Source organism: Parambassis ranga, chromosome 16 (assembly GCF_900634625.1).
Source record: "Parambassis ranga chromosome 16, fParRan2.1, whole genome shotgun sequence".
Lineage (NCBI taxonomy): Eukaryota > Metazoa > Chordata > Actinopteri > Ambassidae > Parambassis > Parambassis ranga.
Window position 1 is genome coordinate 7,245,670 of NC_041036.1, and position 13,547 is coordinate 7,259,216.

The 13,547-nt window shown below is 39.5% G+C and overlaps 1 protein-coding gene across 2 annotated transcripts in view; it reads left to right on the forward strand.

Moving 5' to 3' along the window:
- Positions 1-13,547, forward strand: part of cdkal1 (CDK5 regulatory subunit associated protein 1-like 1) — a 168,219-nt gene that overhangs the window by 103,311 nt on the left and 51,361 nt on the right. The gene's annotated exons all lie outside the window — the stretch shown is intronic.

Genomic DNA, 13,547 nt, shown 5'->3' on the forward strand with positions numbered 1-13,547 from the left:
CTGATATGGATTTAAAATATAACACACGTTTGACTTAGGCCAGAAAGATGCACATGTAATCTTTCACTGTACAGAAGATAATCCACCATAGAATTTAAGTATGATTAATTATGGCAGAGCATGTGAGAGTGGTGAATAAATATAGAACTCTTGCTATGATGATGTGAAGGGATTCACATGAAAATCAATCTCTCCATATTATTGTAAGATTAAGAGAAACATGTTTATGTATGCAATGGTATATGTATAGTAAGCATGTTATTACTTTTGACTGTAACCTGTTTTTTTCGCCTGGAATTAGAAGACACCGTACATGTTTTTAAGATGAGTGCAGTAGAAGGTATTTCTGCTCTTTTTGATTATATACAGCCGATTTGCAGACAATGTTATGAAGGGAGAGTAAGCACTGCTTCCAGAGGGGAAGTCAGATGAGGATCATGAGATTGAATTTGATTGGTTGCTTTTCTAAACATAGAAACACTTATATATGTTAAGTTAAGCTGAGTTGGTTCCCCTTGTGTAAATCATAATCTTAATATTTATATGTTCACATACATGTGCATACATGTGCAAGATCTTGCGTTTCCAGCACAGTTCACTGTAGCCAGATGAGATTGCAATAACTGCAACAATCAGTGGGTTTGATGTAACTATTTCATGTTGGTCAAAGTGAATTTAGCTTAATATACAATCTAAATCTGGGTGATGATATTTATATTTAGTTGACTGCATTTAGAATGTTGTGTTGTTTGTGTTGTTTTCTGGCATGCCACTGGAGAGCACTTCATCACAGCATTTCAACAACAAGCAGCGTCATATATTAGTGTGCATTTCTTAGCAGGCACCAATTGATAATTTATGCAGTCTTTTAAAACATTTTTTTTTGCAGTTCCCTTTGAAGGTCTTTTAGTTTAAAACTGATTTCACCATATGTGCTGAAGTGCATTCTGCATTGTTTGCAGTTCTTTAACCAACAGTAGAGTTCTCTATTCCCATCCCTTGTTGTTTGTTTTGTGTTTGTGTTCACATAGTGACACTGATCTGTCCAAATTCTGAACACATTGTGGCAAATGGTCATGGGAAACAAAAAGAGATTGTGCCCACACACACACATATGGACATAAGTGTTCCACAGTCGTGGCATAAACTCTCTTTTGTGGCAGTCATTGTTTGTGTGTGTGCGGTCACTTATTTTCTGGCTTCCGATGCATAAACATGCACTTAAACACAAAAGGGATGTTGGCTGTGTGAAATCAATACCGGTACACATGCAGTGGTCTGACCCATTTGGCTGCAGCAGTACCAGCTGGGGTGCAGTTCAGGGTCTGGGAGAGAGGCCAGGACATCAGACAAGCCATAAAACGCATAAACTGTGTGTGTGCGAGTGGCTTTTGAGAAACATCCAGATATTTAGAATTCATCAGTAATCAGTAAAGGGTGGCCCAGAGACTAAGTCATGTAAGTACAAGTGTTTGTGTGTATTATTCTTGTAACATCTAGATTTAGCAAGTGGATGTTTGAAGCTCTGGAAGTTTGAGGTTTTTTTTTTCCCTTTCTCAAACACATCCATTCTAACCACAGCCATAGTTCCATCGGTATGTCAACAGCTGTAGGGTCTTCCAATTACAGTAGTCCTTTGTTAAGGCATACAAAGTTCACTTCAAAGGAGAAAACGGGCACCTTGTGCAGGTGTCTGTGAGGTCAGTGCTTATCTGACTGACACACACAGCCAATGATAAATGTATTTTTCTTTACAAACGGCTTAATGCTAGCAACAGCAGAGGTCATGACAGGTCAAACACCTCCGGCCTTTCTTATCAGTAAAAACCAGCACACACATCAGACCTGTCTCCCTTTTGACATCCTTGAAATCCTTCATGGTGGACTATCTTGAGCCCCATTGTGACATTTCTCGTCTGTGTTGAAAAGTAACTGATGTTTATGCTTGTTTTCTTCATGCATAGTTTAATGTATGATGATATGCAATATGCAACACACATTGCAAATAGTGCAAAATGTCTATTCTATTCTATTCTTTTATTGAAATGAGCAAATGTTTAGGTCAAGCCCTATAAGTACTCCTGTGTTTGAATATGGAAGTATATATCATGGTAGTTTTCAATAATACTGCATTCTGTTGCAGTATTGTTTAGCTTGTCCATTGCATTTTTTACATGCTAGGATCACCTATCCATCTGTCTTCTGAACCTACTTTGTCCTGTAGTACTAGGTCACAGGGTGCTGGAGCCTATCCTACCTATCTATTGGTCAGAGGCAGGGTAACACCCTGGACAGGTCACCAGTCCATCACAGGGCAACATACACAGACAAAGGACCATTCACACTCACACTCACGCTAGGATCATGATTAGTTTAATAGACGGTATAATCACTGTGTCATTGCTTTAATGCTCACTGCACATTTCTGTATGTAGAATGTTCCACAGAGAAAAGTGCAATAATATACTTTCCTTTGAATAACATAATAACTCATTTGTGCTTGTTCTAACTGAATTGTTTTCTGCCATGAATAATTCTAACAATCAGTAGAATAATTATTTGACTAAAATGGTTAATTTGTTCTCGTCTGCCAATGCAGACCATAATTTCTGACTCTTTTCTCACTGCTTCTATCAATTAAAATCACATAATGAAGTACAGTCTTTATGTAATGATGTATGGAGAAAATCCTGTTATGGTGGAATAAGGCTGTTACAGAGTGAGTGAACGTGGTCAGAGGATTTTCCACAGTTGTTTCGCAGTTTGCCGTAATATCTGAGCAGATTTTCCCTGAACGACTCTTGAGGATTATGTGTGTTTGAACCACTAGGGCCAAAGATGAAACGCCTGGAAAAGAATAGTTACGCAGCTGTGGGATGGGGGGGATTGGTTGTGTATGTGTGCAGAGGAGCAGAATCTGCCTGTATTAATGTTGAACTTTAGGGTGAGCGGAAGGAGGAGGAGGAGGACGAGCCATCATGCTACCAGACGGGGATTAATGAGAGGGTATGGCTGGGCGTTGACTGGCCCTCAGACCTACTGGGGTTTCCCTCAAGTTGATAGGTTGGTTTCCCTGGAGGTTATATGTTCCTGACCTCTGTAAACCCTTTTAGTCCTGGGGCATAGAGCTTTTTCGAGCCTTCAACTTCCTTATGTTCTATCTGTTTTAACCATTTGTGTGTCATTGAAAGTCAAAGCAATCATAATACTGTCAGGCCACAGTGGGACAGCAGCACATCGTGATTGTAAATTGTTTTAAGCTTTTGATCTTTTTTACTGTTTTGTCCCATATGAATAAGGATGTGGATAGGTCAACAGGTGATTAATCTGTGTGATCACAAAAGCAGAGTGGCACAATGACCCTTGACCCAAGACATGACCTGTGGGAACCTGCCATTCAATCTCCATTTGAGTGTACGGTTACATTTCCCTTGACTCATCAATTTCTATATTGGTTTAACCCATTTCAGTTGTGCTTTCACAGATTGAGTTCACTTTGCATACTGTGGTTTGTATAATAAACAGCCATAAAAAGGTGCACTTATGAAGGCAACATCATCATCATGGCAACGTAAAGCACTGTTGGGTGCACACGGTAGCTGGTAGATAGCTCCTCTGATGGTTGAATTCCCATAATTCTTCACTCTATGTAAACATAAAGCTGCATATACCTACACAAACACTGACCCCTAATATGCTTAAATACATTACCATACTGTGGTATGTTTTAGAGTCAAAAGCTTAACAAAGATCTAAGTTATTCCTATTGATTTTGTCTCTTATGGTGTCTAAAAGCCTCTAAAAGGCCAGTTAAATGTAAATCTCAATAACCAATTAATGAGAAGAGAATGCACAGGGTCATATTGTCATATTGACTACTTAGGTCTCCTATCCTGGCACCTTTATGTGTTAGTAGGGTGTTGCAATGTGCCGCCAGAGTGACGCTGTGGCTCCTGATCTAATGCTTTGATGATAAACTTTGTCTCTTGAGCGTAGCAACTGTTTCTCACCAAACAAATGGCTCCAGACTGCTGTGTTTGTCTCGTCTGTGTGTGTGTGTGTGTTCGTCATCTCTATTAGTCACAAGGACTGACAGGGTTATATCAAACCTCCCTGGGTTACGGCAGGACACATGCTTCAGTAGCGTGACTACACAGTGCGTGTGCAGTGTGGAGACAGTCTCTTGCTCTATTTGTTGTTGAAGATACCTTTATTAGTTGACACACACACACACACACACACACACACTTAAGGGTTTAAGGTATCGGCTGGGGCTAATGTTTCACAGAGTGGGAGGGGCAGCAGCTCCCTGAAGGCACTGGAAAAAAACAAAAACACAAAAAAAACAGATGTGACTTGTGAGGGAGGGAAAAAGAGAGGGAAAGAAGAAAAGGCAACGGAGGCGGGAAGAAAGCGGCGAGCGAGACAAGTTTGCCGCGATAACCTGCCACACTGGCGGGACTTGTCAACATTTCACCCCTCCTTTCTCCTCTCCTTTCCCTCCAGCAGATGATTCAGCACGTAAAGTAAATGGAGCATTGGGTTTCTGTGTGTGTTGTGACTCCCAGTCTTTGATTTAGGACTCCTGTTTAACCACAGCATAGCATGTAGAGCAAACAGCCTGGGTTAGTCAGCACAGGCTCTGAGTGCTTTACATCCCTGTTTTCCACCAAGGGCTGGGGAAATTTTACCTCATAGGCATCTGCACACAAGCTGAGCCAGCAAAAAAAGGATCAAAATAACCCTAACCCTAAAAAAATTGATATCTAGAAATTATTCTGCATTTTTATCTTTATCTATTTGTTTATGCCACAAAAAAAATAGAATTCATATGATCACAGTATAGCACTTGTTCAAACACATGTAAACCCAACATACACAGCATGGTTGAACAATCGCAACTGTATGTCTGCTTGTTTATACTGTTTGTTTACGTTGTCTGCTATTTGTGCACAGAAGGCATTTTAATCCGGTAGTGACTGAAAGGGACGGAAGGGGGCCTCCCTGCCTGCATACCTGGCTGTGTGTGTCAATAAGTCTACTGTTGAGAACTGGCCCAGTTTAAACAACAGGAAACAAGCAGAGATGACTCATTAACTTCACAACAAGCTGAAACTGAGGTGTGTGTGTGTGTATGAGAGCAAGGGAACCAGCTTGTGGATAATGACTCTGGGCAATTCCTAGCACATCATTGTCTTATTGACACTTCCTCTGGATTAAACCTTATTTCCTTCCTTCAAACCATGCACACACACAAAAGACACAGACAGCTTTGCTATAATTACAGGAGTTAAGTTTCCTTCATTAAGTTGTGTTTGTTTATTAATCCTGTCAGACCACTTAAACAGTGCTTCCTGTCTTTAAGTGAATGCAACATGTACACAATCAAATGTGAGGGTGCTCTGTGTGTATATGTGTGCATGAAAGGGATGTACTGACACCTATCTAAGTGCATCTTTGTTTCTTCACTATAATTTGCAATGCAATTTCCCCATTGTGGGACTAATAAAGGTATTCTTAATCTTAATTTGGAGCCACAGTGAAACTCTATGCTTCTGAGTGGTCACAGAGAGCAAGTGGAAAAACAAACATACGCACACGTGGTACTCTGACAGAACAATTCAGAAGTAACGAGGTGTTCCTCCTTTGAACTCTGTCACAGTAATAACCCTGACCTTCTATTATTTAAAGGAAAACCTGCTGTTAGGATGATGTCATTCACTCTGTTTATTATCTGCCTGTCCTCCTCATGACAAGATTGAAGGTGGTCAGACATCCTAGAAGTGGTCGGTCAATATTGTAGTTTATCATGGTAATTTTTTATCAATAAAAGGCTTTCATGTGGGTTTTACTCATGAACCTCAAGGTTATCTAGACTCCTGAAGAACTGAGCTTATGTTTGAGTCACCACTCTTTCCTCACTAGTTACACATTTTCTGTATTTGCTGAAAAGATTTAGTCGTATTTGTTCAATCGTATGGGAAAGTTTATGACACTGGTTTCTCACCTACAGGTTCAGTTTGTACTGAAGGTGGGAAAAGTGTACCTTTAGCTCCACACTGCTGGCCAAACAGTGCATGAAGTGAACCAGAAACTTGTTGCTTGTTGCCCCTCCCCCTACGCCCTTCTGTTTGTTTTTTTGTTTTTTTGCAACTTTCCGAACTGATATTTACACACCGATCACTCTCTCGCTCTTCACACTGTCACTAGATAGCAGTTTTGATAAACCACCGACCAGCCCTTAGATACTCACTCCCATGTCTTCAGAGGCGTGACTGGGAGTAAGGTAGCGTGGCAGTACAATGCGAACATGTAAATAACCTCTTGAGAACATAATGGAATGTCAAGGGACAAGGTAGCAAAGTGTTAACTTTCTGTGTGCTTACACCCTCCCAGTTAACACACACACGCACACACTCATGCAAGGTTAGTTGATACAGCCAGAGTGCAGTCATATTCCACTGTCTGACTCACCTTTCAGTCTCTCTCTCCCTCTCATATCATGTTTCCTTTGCTTAGTGTTTGAGTCACCTGCCTTTCAGTGTTTATTTTTATCCCAGTTTCACTCGCAGTAGAGGGACTATGATCCGTTTGTGTGAAAGTAGATGTGTGTTTGAGTGTCACACTGTTTTTTTACTTTGCTTTTGTGTAACAGTTATTCCAGTCTCAGGTGGCTCTGCTCTGTTGCCACCAGTGCACTGTTGTGTACAGGGAGGGAAATTTACCACCAAAATAGTAAGCCTGAAGGTTAAGTAATGTTTAGCAGCATTAAACAGTGCACCCCTGTGCATCGGACTCTGTAGTTACACCAACAGCTCTTATTACCTAAATACCTTCATGTGTTTTTATATACTCAGTGATGGGATTAGTAAATCCAGGTTAGAGAATGCACAGTAAAGATTCATTGATATTGAATATTGGTTTTCTTTTGATGAAGTATTTGATTCTATACACATTGGTACTTTGTTTGATTTTAAAAGTGATCATTATGCCACTGTGACTAGTGATTAGGATAGAAATAGAATTTACAGAATTTATGTTCACAGTACTTTTATTAGAGAAATCACATATAAAAAGGGCAGTAATTGAGTTTCTATGATAGTTTGTTACCCTCACTTGATGATATTCTTGGGTTCTAGTGCCTATTGGCTAAATGACTCATATAATGATCAAAACCAGTGGCATCAATGGCAGATCTTCTCTGCACAACACATCCGTGTTCACCCATCTTTTTTTTACAATGCCAGTCAGTGTCTTTGAGTTGTATCATTACAGGCTTTTACAGCCTAACATTCAAATCGTCTGAGTATACTGATAATAATTGACTTGCTAATGAAAGTCTCCCTCATGAGGCCTGTGAGAAGAAAATTTTTAAAAAACATTTTAAATACTGATAATTGTTGGAGTAACATTTCCAGTTTTTTCATTATCAGGCACTTTCAAATTTCATCATCGTCACTTTTAATTAGTCTGCTGATATTTTTAGCATGTTGGATCTTCCTGTCATGTTCTCTTCTGTTCCAAAACACAAAGTTAGATGTGTGTAGTTGATGTCATTAACAGTTTTTCTAACTCTGTGAGTGAGCTGCTTGATAAAGAGAGCACAAATCCCACATGTAAGCCCTGTCCACTATTCATTTGATTCAGATAAGGCTTTTATGTCCAGCATTTATCTGGTGCCTTGATGTTATCCATATCTGTGCGGGTCAGGTCACTGCAGCGGGATGGAATGATGAATCACATACGACTGCTATGCCAATGAAGGTTGGATTAAATTGAAATAAAGTGCAAAGGGACAGTCCATTTAACGCCTGGCTAGACAGTCATGAGTGTCATGCCTGTGCACTTCTTCCCTCTTTTAGCCTTTATGTGTGTGTGTGTGTGGGTGTGTGTGCATACACGTGTATAAAGAAACTGTGTGTGTCTGTGCGTGTGCACGTATGAGAATGGATGTATTTGTGGTGTCTGTGTGCTCTCTTATTTCTCCTCCTTCAGACTAATGGAATGTGTGTGTGTGTGTGTGTGTGTGTGTGTTCTCATTACCCTTCTCCAAGGCTAATGAAGTATGCGTGTGCCAGCATGTGTAAGTGTGTGTGTTAAATTGAACTGCAGTTCTGCTCTGCTGTGTTCAGGCTGTTTCATTAAATGATAAAGTTTACTGATGACTCCAGTGGGATCATTATTTACTTGGCTCTCCATTCATTCCACAGCAGCCACCTAGATCTTTACAAATGACCTGCTACATAGAAAGACAGAGGTTATTTTGCACAGCGCGTTCAAGACGAATGACTTCTTATACACCTAATAGACCACCAGAATATCCAACATGTTTACACACGCAATTTGCACTTATATCCAATATCAGATGTTTGCCCTGAGTAAACACTGTTACAAATTTAACACATAAATTGAGATTTTTTACAATAAAAACTTTCCCTAGGTAAATCATGAACAGTAATTCAACAAGTTTGATGGGAGGGGAAGAGAGAGTGAGCAAAAATACAGGCTGAAAAAGTCTGACAGTTTGACAGCTTCTCTTACGCCACCTGAAGCCATCACATATCACATTCTCCCCCTCTTTCTCTAAATCACTTGTCACTTGTCTGACCCCTCTTTATTCTGATACATAGTACAGTTCCCTCTAAAATTACTATGAAATCACTCTTCTTTGTTTCTTGGGAATTTCACAATTTCTGCAAAAACAGGGGAATAGTTTTTTTTTCAAAAATAAGCTTGGTCTTCTCTGATTGGTCAGCTACAGTGACCCGAGCAGGCACCGCGCACCATTTTAGCTTCCATCTCCAGTGAAGGAATGAAGTATTAGATATTCAACAGAAAAATGAATGTGTTGCTCCCCTTTGTTTCTAAGCATCACATTTTCTTCCCAGAAATGACACATTTCATAATAACATTAAGAATAACTTTCAGTTGTTTTTTTTCCTGTTGGGGTAGATTGTGCTGTATAGTTGTGACGCTGTATAAAAACACTTTCTTGCATCTTTCTTCATCTGCTCTTGTTGCAGTGGCAACCATCTTAACTTCGTCTCAATGTAATAAGGTTTTTAGGTCGCGGTAGCTGACACTTAGACATCCAGATTCATTTTAGCTAGTGTCTGAAATCCTCCTGGTATCTAGTCTGTCACCTGGCACCTCTTCAAGTAGTGCTGACAGCCCTCTCCTTCAACCTTGATGGTGATAGTGGGTGAGAAGAAGTGAGTGATAACCAAGCAGACCTATTTCTTTCGCTCCTTTTCTCTGTAAATTGAGCTGCTACATGACAGTGCCATTACCTCCAGCTGCCACAGCTAAATCAAACACTTAAGTGTCTGAGTGATTACGCAGACTCCTCAAAAGTGTCCTCGTTCTTCCCTATTTCTTAGGTTACTTCTGCCTCACGTGTTAGGAAGGAATTTCTGTTAGCGTTATGAAATTCAGTGCACTTGAGATGTGTTTTTTTTTTCATTTGCTTATGTGTATAATAATGGAACACCTAAAATAAATTCATGAAGATAACTGGAACTGAAGAGGGAAAACATCTAAACAAAAATCAACACAAATCAAAAATGGCAAAACAGGAATTGACAACAAAGCAAATAACAACTGCTTATTAAGGCTCTCTGACAGCTCTCGATAAAATGTATTTCAGGTGGCAGTGCTGGTAAGTGTAAAGCATGTGACATCTGTCTGTGTACTCTCCTAAGCGTTTAATCTGATTTTCAAAAGAGATTCGGTCTTGGTAAATCACTGCAAAACCAAGATAGAGCTGACCTTTTAAAATATACTGCCGTGTATTCTGTATGTTGGAGGAGGATTTGATGAGGTAAATGTGTTGGCTTAATGGCAAGTGTTTTTGTTAAATCATTTTAAGAACATTTTACATGGCCTTAAGGGTTAAGTTCATTCTTTGATGGATGATGTCACATTTCTGCACAGGCAGGTGGAAGGTGACAATGAAAAAATAAAAAAAACTCATCTTGAGTGAACTTGACAGAGATTTTGATTGGACAGATGGTGAAAACCCCACTGCTCTTTCTTGCATGAGCACTGATTATGTCAGACCTTAACTTAATTTTCACACAATATGCTTTGGTTCTGTAATCTTCAAACTGCAGTCCTCGTAGAATTTGTTTTCCCTCTCTCTCCAGCTGCTTCATGCTCTCTCCCGCACACAATTACATGTTGTAGAAAAGTCAAATTACATGCTAAAATGATTTTATTTAGGACCTGAGGTTTCGTCAAGGCAAACATCTCTTCCAAACTTTTTACATTTGAAAACAAATGTCCCCAAAGCACATCTCTCTGCATTGCTGCCTCTCCTTGTTGCCATATCGCTTTCCCTGAACCGTCCACCTCCTACGCTATAGCAGCCCCAGTGTGCCACATATTATCATTTCAGAGAACTCACACACTGCAGCACAGATGGGTAGCATGGTCTCTTTCCAACACATGAATAGGTAAATATTTACCTTCCCAGATTGTCTTTCTTCCACTCATCTTTATCCTTCCATCCCTCCACCCATCGCCTTACTCTCTACACCTTCATGCCACACTCTCTTTTCCTCCCTTGTTGTCATTTTTCAGGGTTCTCCTGTCCCAGTGGTCTCGCCTTCATCTTATCACAGAGGCTGCTCACAGGCATCTGTTGTGCAAACACCCTTATGTACACATGCACATAGTTTGAATATATGATGAAGAGCCTGGCTATGTGTGTATGGGAACTCGTACACACATATGGGCCTCAGCAAACAAAGAGTTGATAATAATAACGCAGACAATAGTGTGTTTTATGAGGCTTAATTCAGCCCATTGAGGCAGATGGAGGACTGACTGTGTGCTTATCTGGAGTTTTAATTAAAAGCATTTCATCTTCTTCAACACTGTGCAAATTCTAACTTGTGATAGCACACTGGATGCATTCTCTCTGCCTCCATGGAGAAATGACAAAACACTCACAACACAAACCTGTCCGTGTGTCCCATTATGCCTTTTGATTTAAGGTCATCAGTGATGACTTTCTGAAGCAGCGGCAGGAATTGCAGCTTTAGTTGTGAGGTTAGCGACTGAAAAATTGAGAGTTCCTCTTCAGGTGCCTTTGTAATATATTCACAAGATGTGGGTTTACTTAGTCTCAGACATTGTCAAATAGAGGGCTAATTAAATGTGGCTCCTATCAACATATATTCAGGATGCATTTAAAGATGACATTTAGACAGCCAATGAGGATGATGGGCACTATGGAATTTATATTCTTTTCACATCTTGCTCTGAAAGTGTTTTTTTTAGTAAGTCTTGGTTATGGGATGATATACAAAGTCTGCATAACCCAACTGAGATGGATCTTTTACTGACTGAAAAGTGTCTTGAAAGAAAAACAGGAATCTATGTGGAGTCCACACATTCGATTGATTCGTTTAATTATTGATTCAATTTCTGTTGTGGTTTAGAATACCATCTACTGGGTTGGACTGCTGTAATACCTTATTATCAGGATGTGCAAATAACTCTCTGAGAAGCGTAGCTAGAATCAGCAAGAGGAATCATATATTTCTTGTTTTAGCTTTCATTCAGTGGCTCCCAGTGAAATTCAGACTATAAAATTCCTTTGCTTACATACAAGCAGGCTTAAAGCCCAAGCACTGTCGTACCTGCAGGACCTAATAATGCCATATAATATTAATAGAACACTCTGCTCGGAGTGCAGGTTTGTTTCTGGTTCCCAGAATGTTTTAAAAATCTAACAGGAGGTCGAGTCTTTAGCTTTAGGCACCTCTGCTGTGTAACCAGCTTCAAAACAAGTTTTTTTCCTGTGTTTAAGCTTCTTCCATGTGCAACAAGATCTCGTGTCATTTAGTGCCATAAACTTTTTCAATCAAATCAGATCACTGCTGTTTGCTGCTTTCTGGTGAGGATAGCCTCTGAAAATAGCAATTTAAAATAGAGATGTAACACAAAATTGGATGGATGGATGTAACACTAAAGCTTGTTGTGAAAAAAAAGCAGCACAAATGTCTACTGTTAAAGTTCATTCCAGCTTCGACAAACAAATATGTTTTTCAGTTTTAAAGTTTGTGGAAAAAAGTCTCTTTTCCACAGCACAGTTTAATTGAAAGGAAGTTGAGCTAAAATCTAATCCATCAACTTGATTTTTTCTTCTTTTTCTGGCAGTGCTTTTCTCACACTCTGTTTTTGAAAGGTGAACAATAACAAGATACATTTTTCCTCTCTCATTTTAACAAGGAGAGTATCAGTGCGCTTCTTGTTCATTAGTATTGCACATCACACCTCTATCGCCCTTAGATCTGGAAGAGGAATAGGTGTCAAAATGACAGTGTGTGTGTGCGCATGGTTTTTTTTTTTTATCTTTTCCGCCTCCACCTTAAGAAAATCCACAAAAGCCAATTCACACTAGTCTCTCTCTGCTCCTTTTCTCTGTTCTATTTCCTTGTGTTATTTGCACCCCTGGCTTGAGTTGTACATTTTTTTTTGTCCTGTAGTGGTGTCAATTTTTTAACACTGCTACAGGAATGAAAAGTATTCACTGACTGCCTGTACCTCCTCAGCACCACTACCACCCAAGGGCAATAGCAAATTAGATATACAAGCCCAGTGGAGATGCACTAGAGACTCTATCTATTGAGGCCAAAGAGAAAAAAAGTGCTTGTTTGTTCATATTGCTAATTGTATTTACCTTCCCACTCTCTGCCATTAATAAATCAGCTCGGGGGTATATTATACGAAAGAGTTTTAAATAGCAATAATATGAGTTTATTCACATTTTATTTGCTTTCAGTAGATTTTTAGATCTTATACTGTGATTTCTAGATTAAGCCTGTACACCAGTCACTCTGACAAGCCACATATGTGTACACAATGATACAGTAGAATACTGTTGATGATTCCAGAAGACTTTACCTAGTTATTTATCTCAGAGACCTGCAGCCTGTGAATACTCCCCAAAATAAGAAAAAGGAGGGGAGCCAGTGAGTTAATTTTAAAGACAAATATAGAATTATTATTCATGTGGTTATCCATTTGACCGTTCTTTTTTAATTCATGTTTTTTTCTTTTCCATAGGGTGGTTGTCAGGTAGATCTGAGAGGTCAAGGATGCCTCTGCCTGCAGGCCATTAGTTAATATTAATGACTATCAACCAATTGGAAGTCATCAATAAGTCGGAGGTTATCATGGGGTTGCAGATGGAGGAAGTTAATGTAATTAAAGATGCATCATGTTGTCGATTGCAAGGAAAACGTCTTCTCTACCCTTTTCTTAACGCCTTTGTTGAGCTCCACCTTTATGTGAACCTCTTGAATATGCATGTTTTTGTCTCTTGTGTTTTGAGTCTTGAGGGATGCTCAATGTGCCATAATATGTTGTTCATGTTTTTGCTTTTTAGTGGCATCCTTTGTTTTCTGTAGCTAATTTCTTATTTATGAGTGTGATTTGGAACAAGGGAAACCAAAGAGTGGCAACAATAAAGACAAAATGAGTTTGGAGTAGAGTTGGTTGCCTGTTAATAACATCCTGGCCTCTTGAGGCAGACTGCA